General features: G+C 39.2%; 3 non-coding genes across 3 annotated transcripts; 1 reads left to right on the top strand and 2 right to left on the bottom strand.

Moving 5' to 3' along the window:
• Positions 1-947: 947 nt before the first annotated feature.
• On the bottom strand, positions 948-1,019 carry TRNAA-UGC. Its single transcript has one exon. It is a non-coding gene; the product is annotated as a tRNA-Ala (tRNA).
• A 2,853-nt stretch (positions 1,020-3,872) lies between these two features.
• On the bottom strand, positions 3,873-3,944 carry TRNAA-AGC. Its single transcript has one exon. It is a non-coding gene; the product is annotated as a tRNA-Ala (tRNA).
• A 6,027-nt stretch (positions 3,945-9,971) lies between these two features.
• Positions 9,972-10,053, top strand: TRNAS-GCU. The gene has a single exon. It is a non-coding gene; the product is annotated as a tRNA-Ser (tRNA).
• The last annotated feature ends 3,864 nt before the right edge of the window (positions 10,054-13,917 follow it).

The following is a 13,917-nucleotide window of genomic DNA, read 5'->3' as shown; positions in this document are numbered from 1 at the left end:
AAGGGCTATGTATAAAGTGGCTGTATCAGGCATTGCATGAGAATTGGAATCATATCCTGTTTTCTTAAAACTACAGTGTTAAGATAAATATTAGAAGATATTTCTGAAAACCCTTACCAAAACTCTGGAAATTGTTGGAAATCAAATCTGAGTTTCTATGTCAAAGTCATAGTCAAAGTTTTAGTCAAGGCCAAAGTATTTTGAGGCACGTGGCTCAGATAATCTAGGCAATAGTGGGATGTTCCATTCCTACTGATACGATTTCCGAGAACAAATTTTCTCAGCCTATGTTTTTAGAGAAAACTGTTTCTTAGCCTATATCCTTGATGACAATTGATAGCAGCAGCTTTTTCTCATTTACACAAAGAACAAAGGAAAAGCTAGTAAAAATTCTTCCCCCTCTTTGCATACATTTCTAACCAAGTCTTTCCTCTTACCTGAAGACTGTTCTTTGCCTATGATTCTGCTAGTCACATTCTTAGCTTCAGGCAGCCAATTTATTAGAAATTAGTCATATTTTTACCCACTCATACCAGTAGTGTACTTTGTATTCAGCAGTTGATTTCAAATATGATCTCTTCTAAAATAGAAGGAATGAGAAATAAAATATTTGTTTATGACCTAGTGAGATAGAAACACTTGTGACAAAGGTCAAAGAATTGTTGAAAAAAACAGAAAAACAAAAACAAAGGGTAGGAGTTGAAACCAACCTATCCATTGTCTCAGCCTAATCTCTCTTAACCCTACCATTTCTCCCCTCCTCCAAAAGAGGGTTATAGCATCAGAGTCTGATGGGGTCTTGGCAATCGAAGCAAGTTAAATTTTTTTTTTAGCAGCGTATTGTTTAAACTTTAAATGCTCAGAAATATCTAAAGTGCTGAAAACCAGCTATATCTGTTTAATACGATCCAACATTCTAGGATGCTGCCAAGAGAGTACTAAGAAGCTGGAGACGCTGGGGATCGAACCCAGGACCTCATACATGCAAAGCATGCGCTCTACCACTGAGCTACATCCCCAAGCCTATATAACTAATGTGGCCCCGGAATAGTTTTCTTTATGAATACATGGTCAATTTTCCCCTAAAGTATATTTTGTTTACTTTGTTGTGCAAGAATCGTATGAATTTTAGAGGCCTTGAATGTCAGAAAGAAGATGTGTTTTGTAAATCAATGTCACTAAAGCCTTCAGATTCTCTTGCACCTGACTAGGCCCAGCTGAGAACAAGAAGTTGTAAAATTAGCTTTTATCCCAGTAGGACCATGAACATACGTCATTTAGATCAAGAGTCTTTTGGAAAGGCTGGCATCAAAACAAAACAAAACAAAACAACAACAACAACAAAAACAAAACATAGATGACTACAGCACACCACTGGGAAATTTCATGATGTAGTCTGTACATCTATGGGATGTAGTAAAAGCTGTTCTAAGAGGGAAGTTTATAGCAATACAATCTTACCTCAAGAAACAAGAAAAATCTCAAATAAACAATCTAACCTTACACCTAAAGGAACTAGAGAAAGAAGAACAAACAAAAAAGAAATAGAAGCCATTCTTTGATGAAAATAAAAATTTAAATAAATTTAATATACAATATAAAGCATATTATATATATAAAGTATTAAATTTTTAGCTTTTTGTTTTGGGCATTTTAAAACAAAGTAGAAATCATACTATAATGAATACCTATGTACCTACCACCCAACTTCGGCATTTATCATAGTTTTGTTGTGCATGTTTGTTTCTTTTTGTGCTTTTTTTTCCCCTCCTGGAATAAAAATCAAGTTCCAGATATTAATCTCAATCATAAATATTTTCCCATGTATAACTAATAGTTATAAACTTTCTTTTTTAACACTGCCACAATAACATCACAACCAGCAAAAATAATAAAACTTCTTAATATAATCAGATCCTCAGTATGTGTTTGATTGTTTCTTTTTCCAATTACCTTGTTTGAATCAGGATCCAAATATGTTGCATTTATCTATTATTCTCCTTACATGTCATTTAATCTGTATCAGTTCCACCTCCCTTTATCCCCCATGCCATTTCTTTCTTGAGTTTCAGTTTGTCCAGGAGAATGTCCCACATTCTGGATTTGACTGATTGCATTTTTGTGATGTTATTAAACATATTCCTATATTCCCAATATTTACTGTAAACAGATGGTTCCATCTATTAGACTAGACGAAGCACTAATTTTTTAGTACAAGTATTTCATTGGTGGTCCCGGGCATGTTCTGTTTCACTGTGTCGAGAGGCACATGTTGTGTAGCAGTCTCACTTTTAGAGAGAAATTGATCGGGTATGTCAGCCTGCTCCATCTGTTCTAGAGCTCCCCCATCCAATTTCACTTCATGGTTGTAGCAACCACTGGTGATTGTGACCAGGATGCATTATAGCAATATCAGTTGCAAAATGTTGACTCTATTTTATCATTCCTCCTGCATGTATTAGCTGTCATTCTTCTACAGAAAAAAATTTTCCCTCATCAACTGTATGTTTATCCTGACATACATTCTGTATGAGAGGTAGTATAAATACTTGATTCTTTTCCTTCATTTGTCAACTTTCAAAATAATGAATCAATAACCAAAAACCTCCAAAGTCTGGATGTAGGAAGACTTGTGTGTGTGTGTGTGTGTGTGTGTGTGTGTGTGTGTGTGTGTGTGTATTAATTTTACAACCAGGTTCTTTACTAAATTGTCCATTTGTAGTAGCTTTTCTGTTCTGAGGAGTAGTTTCTAGATATATAACCCTACCAAGATGTATAGAGAGAGCTTTATCCCTTCGTATCCACTACCTACTCCTCTAATTACTTTTTCATGCTAAATTCCTTGATTAGTACCTCCATTATAGCGTTAAAATAGTAACGATAGTGGATATCCTTATCTTGCCATGAAGAAATTAAATCTCTGTGACCACAGATATAGTTAAAGTGACTTAAATAGGTGGTACAGATCATAAAAACTTACTAAAAATATATATTGTACAGAATTATTTTTCAGAATAAGAACTAATTCCTAGAAATCAATACGTTTAAAAGGGACAACTGATTTTTTTTTTCCCTCTCATATTATGAAACCAATATTTCAGACTAGGTGGGCCTAAGCAAATCAGCTTTGATTTTTGGATTGGTTAAGACATATGGGTATTGTGGGATACTTGTTTGTGTTGGCAAAGTGGAAGTCGTCGTTCACTCAGATTTATTTCTGAAATGAGCCCATGTCATTTATTTTGATTGAAATTTTCTTGAACAGGAGATATTTAGATGCTTGATCTCTCACACTCCCAATAAGTTATCTCAGCAAAGCGGCAGTGGTCTGGATTCATTGAAGCAGCCAGTCTTCATTCACTCTGTATCATTCAGTTTAGGCTTGGAAGGCATCACGTACAATGACAGGCAGTGCTTTATTGTTTCTCTGTGCATAGAACCTTGCGGTTATGACTGGAACCCACGGTTTCCATATCTGGTGATTCAAGAAAACAAAGTATGGGGTGGTCAGATGCTCATAAGGAAGAAATCACAAGATATTTTTCTGCTATTCCACCTCCAGTTTGGTTTTTGCTCTAAGAACTCTTCAGAATTCAGAAGAAAGTGAATGAAACCGAGAGTCTGTTGTTTTCTGTCTTCTTCTTTTCTGTTTTTAACTTGGCATCCAAAGAAATCAGGCCAATTATCTTTCAAAAACGCTTGTCACGTAGGATTTAGGATATTTCTGGTGGTGGCAACGCTCTCGGGGCAGAAACTACTTACTACAAAGGCAGTACAGATAGGCAGAAAATTGAATGAAAGAAGACACCAGGTTTAAAGGGAGAGATGAAAGGAAAAGTGGTTTGATCACAAATGCATCCTCTCAAAACTGGTGGAGGTGCCGGGGATTGAACCCGGGACCTCGTACATGCTAAGCACGCGCTCTACCACTGAGCTACACCCCCAACCGCGAAAGCTTTTCTTCGGATTCCTTTCGTGATTTATAATCATTATTTCTTTGCTTCTCAAAGATTTAGTAAATTGCAGAGGAAACGTGAATGTAAAATTCTCCATTTGCGAAACGGACTGAGCAGCGGCCTCATAAGAAAGCAACAGAATGAGACTCCAAAGGAAGGAGGCTGAAAAGAGGCAATCTGTTGTCTCGACAATCTGTTGTCTCTCACTCTCTCCAGCCTCCCTCCATTCCTGCCCTTTCCACATGTAAGGCTTCAGGAGGCTGAAGCAGGTAGCTGGGCAGCCGGGGTACCCACTGAGGAGGTGGCGTTGGGAAGGGAGCAGAGGTGGAGTCAAAGCGGGTCCGCGCCTGCAGAGCTCCAGTTCCCGCGTCCAGCACCAACTCCCTTGGAACAAAGACCCTCAAATCATCTCCATTTCCGGAAGCCAGAAAAATCCACTGAGTGTTTCGTGGTGATGGCAGGGAACATCCCAGCGAGCTCACGATGTCCTGGACAGTAGGCGCCCAGATCGTCCAACTTAGCAACACTTACCTCCGGCAAAACCCTGGAGTCCCCTTGCCTTGCGGAGCTAGTCGAGGGTGGGTTGGGCTGGGCTGGGATGTTATTTAGATAAAAGGTGAGCAGGCAAGGCAGGACTGGCTTCTGTTTCTCCGCGACCAATCCCTTGGGAACCAGGGAGCTATGAAGAATTATTAGTACCTCGGAAGGTTTGGGAAGGGGGGAAGCTTCCTATACTTTAAAGATTTGGCCCGGGCCCAATTCACATGCATTGATTTCTCGGGCACGTCCATCGCAGTCTCTCTTTTCCTCCCTCTGAATTTCAAACTTATTAAAATTTTGAAAAAAATAAAAATATTACCCCAAATAACCATACACCTTTTACCCAGACTTAGCTATTGTTAATATTTTACCCCATCTCCTCCCTCTCTCTCCCATGTGAGAGTAAGCTGCAGTACATCATGTTCACTTACCCTTAAATACTTTACTACATAACCACTGTACGATCATGAACTTCAGTGAATTTAACATTAAATAAATAGCTGTATTTAATCTACAGTCTGCATTCCAATTTGACCAATTACCCCCTAGAATACAGGATCTAGTCTAGTGTCAGGTATTGTATTTAGATGACATGTCTTTAGTTTCCTTTAATCTGGGACATTTCCTCAGCCTTTCTTTTTCTTTCATGACATTAATGTGCCATTTCAATAATAGTGTATTTTTTTCTTTTATTTTTTAAAATAGAATGTCTTTCACTTTGGTTTTTGACTGTTTTCTCCTGATTAGATTCAGACTATGCATTCCCTAGTGGATTACTACGTAGATAATGCTGTGTGCTTCTCAAAGTATCATACCTGGAGGCAGGTAAGGACTGTCTGTCACTCATTGGTGAGGTTAATTTTGATCCCTGCTTCGTAGGACAGTGATTTAAGACTACAAATATCCTGTTCCTCATCAAAATCTCCCCCAAGATTTAACATGCATAGTCTGAGCAAATCTTTATTATGATTGTTACAGAATAATGATTTTCCACCTCCAGTCCCTCCACCATATTTACAGTCAGTGCTTGGCATGCTACTAAACAATCATTTGTATGGATTTCTAGTTTTTCGATGGTTTATAATTGATTATGATACTTAACTACTTTGGTGCACAAATAGTCCCAGATTTGACCACTGGGAGTCCCTTCAAACTGGCTTCCTATGTCTGTTTGAAATGTCTCCATCATTTTTTTGAGTCGTTTTTACTTTCTAAGCCACTCTCTTGTTCACACTCTCCTAGACTGAGTCTGTCCTCATGTCCAGTAAATAAACACCCAACACTGGGATTCTGCTCAACAGAAGTGGATGAGGGAGCTGATGATCAGGATGAGAATTTGGGCTGGGGAGTTTGTTTTTGTTTTTTTAACTGAGTCCTACCTCCTCTGATATACCCAAAGCAAATAGGGGTAAGGGGGGGAAAATCACAAACATAAACTTGTTGCGTGAAAGAAATCAACAGAGTGTATGATTCCTTTTGTATGAAATTTTAAAACTGCCCAAACTAATGTATGGTATAAGAAGTTAAGTTAGTTCCTGTCTTGTGGGTAGTGGCTAGAAGAGGACAGGAAAAGAGCTGCTGGGATACTGGGAATGTTCTATTTCTTCATCTGGGTGTTGGTTACACAAATGGGTTCACTGTATGAAAAATTGCCAAGTATAATTTGTGTACTTTTTCTGTATGTTTGTTATACTTCAATATGAAGTTTTCAAACACAAGAACAGTGTTCATAGATATGTTATTTCAGTCCCTGGGGGGTTCCTCTTCCTGTTTCTGCCTGGGGTTTATCTACACAAGAGATTTCCCTTCCAAGGTAAAATGTTTACCAAGGATATCATGATTAACCTTGAAGTAAAAGAAAAGAGCAATTCGTTACTGTTTCCTGCACTAAGATTTGATGTATAGTGGCTAATACAGAACATCAAGATGCACTATCAAAGTTCAACAAGAATCTTTTTATGTGGGAAAATTAAATGAACTAGTTTTTGGTAAGCTTTTATCTTCAGAGTACTAGAGAATTGTATGTGACCTGAATCCCCTGATTTAGTGTTTTGACACTTAATTGGGAGTTCTCTTTTTTCTCTTTCTGTTTTTTTTTTGTTTTTGTTTTTTGTTTGTCGTTGTTGTTTTTGTTTTTCCATTTTGTTCTTAGGCAGACAAGGCAATGAGAAGTGATATCTGGATCATTTTATTGGCATTTCCCCTCCTAAAATACTCTCAAATCCAATGGTGGAGTCTTGCCTCTGTCCCTCCAACTTGCAGCTCCCTCTGTAGATGCCCAAACATCCTCAAGATCAGTACTGACAGGGCCAGATTTCAGGTCCATACTCTGCACAGAGCAATGCTCTATAGCATATATTTCTTCTTCTTCAATTTATCCTCATTTTAACCTCTCCTCAGAAAGTTGTTAAAAGGTTTTAAGAAACCACAAAAGAGGCCTAAGGAGCAAATTAGCAAGATCCCTTTACCCTCCCCAGAGGTCATGCTGGGCAATTCTGCTTTCTGAATGAGAAAATCCAATGAAACCTAATGTGAGAGAGACATTTTTTCAGGAGCAAACACCACTTGGATTTTGCAATAGAGAACACTGGCCTAGGGAGAAAAGGGAAACAGTATTATCTATTTGTTTACAGAGCCTTGCAACCTGCCAGATTTGGGGGTTGAAATGGCCTTGGAGATGTCTCAGGTGCCTGGGTTGGATATGTTATTTAATCTCTCTAAATCTCAGTTTCTTCACATGTAAACTGAAAATGATAATAGGTATTATTATATTTAATATATATTATATATTATACTATATTTCATGATTGTTGTGAGGTTTAAAGAAGAAATGTACAAAACTTTTATTCACTGGGACCTAGAACAGAGTGTGCTTTTATTATTTGGTGGCTATTCTTGTTGTTGTTGGTATTAAACTGGAACTTCTCAGCCTGGAATAATCTAGTTATATCCATTTGATAAGCACCATCTTCCCCAGCTCAGGAATTCCCCATGTCTTTGGGACTGTATATTATTTACTGGTCATAAGGATCTCTGAGGATACAAGGGGAACCACAGGGAAAAATATGACCCCTCTGTGAAATCAATCATATTACAGAAAAATGTTCTTTAAATACTTGTTCTCAGAAAACATGATCTGGATAACAGGCTCACTGCTGTTAGAGAAAATAAGGATCCAGGTAATTTTTCGATGGGAAAAAAGGTTTTTTGTTACCTATGGAAGTAGAAATTTCCAAAACCTACTTTAGGTTAAATTGTTCTTTATGGATTTTTGGCAGGAGAAGGTACAGAGGAAAAAGCTATAAGAGTGGGAAAATAGTGTTCAAGAAGGATTGAAAATAAAAACTAGGGATCACACCAAGCCCAAATACTCTGGCTTTTCTGTGGGAGAACTCACACATTAATAACATTTAGAATGAGAAGAGTAGAGAAGAGAAAAGAGGAGGACTAATGACTAGATTGAAGACAAAATTAGATGCTGTGCCTGTTTACAGTAAGCATCGTTGTAAAGTTTTCCCTAAATATCTGAGAGATGTGCCCAGGAGTTGTATCACTGGGTTCAAAAATATATGTGCTGTGTAAGCCAAATTACAGCCGTCAAAGATATCTAGGTCTTAAACCCTGGAACCTGTAAATGTTACCTTATTTGGTAAAGGAGAGTGAAGATATGAATAAATCAAAGGTCTTGGTATGGGAAAATTATCCTGGATTATCTGGATGGGCCCTAAATATAATCACAACTGTCTTTATAAGAGGGAAGCAAAGAAGAAGAAGGCAATGTGTGGACTGAAGCTAGAGGCTACACTGAAGGCTTTGAAGATGGAGGAAGCAGCCACAAGTCAAGTAATGCAAAGAATGCAGCTCTAAAAACTGGAAAATTAAAGGAAACGTTCACCAATTATGACTGACTAGAAGCTCTGATGGACCTCCTACTTCGCAACAATTAGCCCCTAGATAGTGCACTCTTTGTGACATTTCTGATCTCACAAAGAGTTGGAGAATTCTCTAGGGAGGTCACTCAAAATAAACAAATGTGATATTATATGGGGCCTAAAGTCATTCAGGAGCACGTGGAGCACAGGTCAGGATGACTAGTGATAAAGCTCTAGATGTGGGAGCCCTGCCTAGGGTGCCTGGGAATCAGAGCAGTTGGGAGCAAGAAATGCAGGAAGCTGACCTGGATCAGCAGAGGAGCAGGTTATCTTGAAGCCAAACGGCAACAGAAATACAACTGTGGGGATGAATATTTAACATCAGAAGAACAGAGAAGTGGAGGAACTGAGCCTGGACTTCTCCTTATGGGCCAAAACCTGTAGTGGGAAAGAAGTGGTTTCAGGGTATGTTGTATGTTGAAGGTGAGTTTATGAAATTCGGTAAAGGAACGTGAGAGGGAAAGAAGAGAGTCACTCCTGCCAAAGTTGAGAACCGAAGTAGAGATTTCATAGGAAGGAAGGAGCTACAGCATTTGGGCATGTGAGAGTCTTTTCAAATTTCTCTCCAAAAGTCTGCACTAAATATAGAAAAGCAATTGAACCCTGGTGAGTGAAAGGGGTTTATTGATGCTAAGTTTATTTGAAGTTGTCAAGTTCAGCTTCCTCCTGGGGGTGGGGAGGGTGGGGAAGAATGGTGGTGGTGGTGGAATTGTGGGGGCGAGAGGGAAGGAGTGGATATGGAACTGGTGAAGTGGCCTGCCCGAGGTCACACGGTTAGTGGGACAGAACCACAACAGGACCCAGGCGTCCTGGCTCCTGCACTAGTGAGGATTTCCCCACCTGGCCCTTCTCGGTGTTTGTGGTAGCCACCGTAAATCAATCGTACACTCTAAGACGCCAATCTGCTCTAGAAACAAAACGGCCCGGTCAGGACGCTTGCGGGTTTTCTGCTGATACTTTTTTTCAACCACGTTTTCACCCTTTGCTGTGTGTCGCAGACTGATGAATCCCAAGCCCCAGAGAAGGTAACAAGACCGAAATGAAGGAGTCTTTCAGCAGTCCAGCATATTTCAGAAGCAAATATAAGAACTACAGAGCCAGGTTTTGTTGTTTCCTGGTCTCTCCCAGAAAACCGGAATCCCGGGACGTGTTCTAATCAGGACGTAGGGAATTCGGCCCCTCGAATGCAGAGTGCAGCGGCAGAGGCACCCTACTCTCTGGGAGAACACAGGGCAGCTGACTGGAGCCGCGTCAGCAAATCAGGGTTGAAATCCTGGCTATGTTCATTCATTCATGTGTTCAACAAGGACCTATGTATTTAAATACCGACATGTACTGGTTTTACCTGTTCATTTTATATGTGCCAAGTAACCGAACCACTGTAAGTGTCACTTTCAGTTTTATGGTTGCTGTGAAATGTATATAAAAATATCTGATTGTGAGGACTGAGTCAGGATTAAACCAGAAAAGAAAGGCAATTAGATACAGTACGACAGAACGGAACTGCAGTAATGAAGGACATGATTGTATCTTAACATCGTCCGACGAGGTGGCCGAGTGGTTAAGGCGATGGACTGCTAATCCATTGTGCTCTGCACGCGTGGGTTCGAATCCCACCCTCGTCGTGAGGTTCTCTGGACCTTGGCGTCTTCAGGGCGGCCCCTGTGTAAATAGCGCGTTCTTCACTGGATCGGTTCCTACTTGTCGTGTGAATAGTGCCTATCATCATCTAATATAGCAACTTGCCTCAGAGCAAGAGGTGTACTTATACTCACACGGACTTTTTTGAGGAAGAGGGATATAACAAAACATTGCCTAAAATCGTCCACAGAGATATACACAACAAATTATTATATGTTGTGTTACACTTGCAGGATATTTTCAGCCTATTTTTAATTGTACTGCAATTTGCACCAAGTTTGTTAATTTAATGTGTCCCCCTCCCCAATAAAATACTTAACCATTTCTGAGGCTCTCTGGCTTTGAGGAGGAGGGTATGTCTCTGCTTAGAGACAAAACTGAAAATACATCCCACATGACATTTCCTGTTAGATCCAAGGATTCCTCCTTTAGCAGAACAGAAGAATGTCAATATTGTGTAATTTCTGCTGTGATCTCCATCTTGTCAGAACTTTAGGGGAAAATATTTTTATATGTATATAAAATATTTTATAAAATAAAAGTTATTTAAGTATTTTATACATAAAATATAGTTTAATTTAAAATTATTAAAATATTTGTTAAAATATCATATATATAAAGCTATACAGAAAACCCTTGCATCCTTTATTTCCCAGCCACCTAATTACATTCCCCACAGAGAGCCATTGTTATTAATTCCTTCCAGAATCATATTAAGCATATATGAATATATACCATGTGCAATAAATATATCTTATCTCAAAAAGAGGTAACACAAATGATAACATACTATGCACATTGGTCTGTACCTTACCCTTTTCCCCTAAGCAATATATCTTGGAGCACATTCGATATCATAAAAAAAAGTGACAGTTTATGCTTTTCCAAGGACACATGGTATTCCAACCTATGGGTTACTGTATATTATTTAACCAGCCCTCTATTGGACATTTAGGTTTTTTCCCCCATCTTTTGCTTTTACAAACTATGCTGCAATGAATAACCTTATACATTTATATATAATATTATATAGAGAGACACTTATGTATAAAGTTATTCATATATATGTATATGTAATTTTGAATATGTGCATTTGTAATACCACAAGATAAATTTCTAAAAAGGAGTTTGCTATGTCCTAGGATATGTGCATTTGAAATATTCACATCTACTGCCAAACTGCCCTCCAAAGGAATTTTATTAATCTATACTCCCAGCCAGTAATGACTGAGGTCCTTTCTCCCTTCACCCTCCCCAATATGCTATGTTGTCAACTTTGGCTTCTCTGTTATTTTAGTAGGTGATAGTGATATTGCAGTGCAATTTAATTTTCATTTCTTTTACTACAACAAAATATTTGTTACATTTATAAAGCTAGAATATTTTTTGCTTTATTTTATTTTTTTTTAAGGTGAGAGCAGTATTTGAAGTATGATCTCTAGGCTGCTTCAAGTGCTTGTTGTGAATGAAGAATTCTGGGCCTCACTCTTGATCTATTAAATTATGATCTCAGAGAGTGTGCTCTGGAATCTGTGATTTAATAAAGCATCCAGATGCTTCTCATGTTGATCTTAAAGCTTTGTGTCTGGCTGAGGCATCTATGTATTACATCCAATCACCCAGAATGCTCTTTATTTCTGCAAATGTTCAGCCCAGGAAAGCTGCTCCTGCCTTCAATTTTACCAGCCACATCCTCATATCTTGGACAAATTTTATTTTTATTTATTTATTTATTTATTTAAAACATCTTTATTGAAGTATAATTGCTTCACAATGGTGTGTTAGTTTCTGCTTTATAACAAAGTGAATCAGCTACACATATACACACGTTCCCATATCTCCTCCCTCCTGCATCTCCTTCCCTCCCACCCTCCCCATCCCACCCCCCCAGGCGGTCACAAAGCACCGAGCTGATCTCCCTGTGCTATGTGGCTGCTTCCCACTAGCTATCTATTTTACATTTGGTAGTGTATATATGTTGGACAAATTTTAAAATCTGTTTTTGTATCCTCAGGAAATTGGCTAACATTAATTCATTCAGTCGTCTACATTGGACACACATTCTCTACATTTATTGCATCCTCAAATCCTGAGTTAGCTCTCTTTTCTGAAAAAACAGTTTTCCCAGGATGTGTCTACAAGTTCTTTGAGGAAACTGTCAAAGAAAAATTGCACCAGATGGAGGCAAACAGACAAGGAAGACTTTAAGACTATTGCAATCAGGAAGATTAAACTCCATTCAGAATACAACAGAGGCAGCTGAGGATTTATAGCCAAAGGGGCAGAGTAAGGAGTCATTGGGTGGAAAATTACTGAAAGAAACTTGATTAAATATCAAGAGTGAAGGAAGGGGAACTTGATTGGATATCAAGGGTGTTGGTGGGATTCTAGATAAACTGGCTTAGCGGGATTCTTGCCCAAACTGGAATCAACAGGATTCTTTACTAAAACTGGGCTGGGCAGGCCAAAGATGGTTTGTAAGAGGGCTCAGAGGAGCTTGACACAAGTTTGGTCAAGGAGGGAGTCCTTGTTAATATCCACGGAGATTCCTTCAGCTTCCTTAAAGAATGGGAGATCCACAGACCAGGTAAGGTTCCCACAGAAGTGTCCACATGCTCTCCCAGCCTCTCATGTGTCTGTTACTGGTTCTGCCTCCCTATATCAGCTGTTCCTTAGCCTTCTCTCCAGCCCTGGGTCACTTGAGTGCAGGTACCTCCTCCAGCCAGGTATGTTTCATTACTGTAATTTAGATGCTTGGAATAATGTCTGAGTTACTGAATTTGAGCTAGGACAAATGGGTCCTTGATGCTAAATATGACCATAATGATTATGTCATTAATTATCCCTCAGTATTTGAGATGAAGTGGTTCTCCCTTTTGTTACGTCATTTCCTAAAGTTCCAGGAGGGTGGCTGGAACTCTGGAGTCTATTTGAGGTTTTGACTTTGGGTTAGGATGTTAGTGCTGCAGATGTCTGAGAACCACAGGCTGGAGGTGGCATTGGTTGGAGGGAATGCAGTTAGAAACTCCCCACACCGGGAAGGCTATCAGGCCAATTCAGAAGAGAGAGGATACTCTGGAGGATACTTTTGCTCATACTAGCATCAACAAGGTTGAAAGAAGACAGGACCACACCTGCTAAAGCAACACTCCAAGCAGAAAATGTTATTTCCCCCTGCTATTAGCATCATCACAGACCATCTAAGTAGAGATACAATCAAGTGCTCATAGTGGGAAACAAAAGAATCTGTTTTCATAAACTTAGTAACCTTACTTTGTTACAAAGTCTCTGTGTAACCAATGGTAATTCATAATATGAGTCAATGAAATATTTATAGTTTAGTGAGTTACTGGAATTGGTGAGAGTAGGACTTGATTTAGTTTTTGGTTACATATGAGAACATTAAAATGTTGAAGCAAGAAGGAACCTGAAGATAGATCACTGGATTTAAGGGTTGCCTATTATGACATAGAAGAGATTAATTTGTACAGAACATAGATACCTGTCTCCTCCTAATTTAGTTCCTGTCCAGCTGAAGGAAATCTTTCCTCCCACTCGCCTACGTTTCTCATTCTAATGGCAAATGAGTGGCTATCTAGAACTAACCGGACTTTCTACGTTTGATCAGCTTTGTCTCCAAGTTGGTCTCTGTCTACACACAGAGTACTTTTTCAGGGGGACATTTCTTGTCCCTGAGCCTCAGCTCCAGAGAACCATTTCCCGGGTGCTTCGGGTGCAGGTGTTTGGCACTTTCTGAGGAGGTTGCTTTCAGAGGTTCGCTCCATTTCCCGCGGGCCCGAGCGGCGGGAGAGGGGAGACTCTGGGAGAGACGTGAGTTTTTCTGCTTG

Source organism: Balaenoptera musculus, chromosome 11 (genome assembly GCF_009873245.2).
Source record: "Balaenoptera musculus isolate JJ_BM4_2016_0621 chromosome 11, mBalMus1.pri.v3, whole genome shotgun sequence".
Taxonomy (NCBI): domain Eukaryota; kingdom Metazoa; phylum Chordata; class Mammalia; order Artiodactyla; family Balaenopteridae; genus Balaenoptera; species Balaenoptera musculus.
The sequence above is the reverse complement of the archived record's forward strand: the minus strand, read 5'-3'. Positions and strand labels throughout refer to the sequence as shown.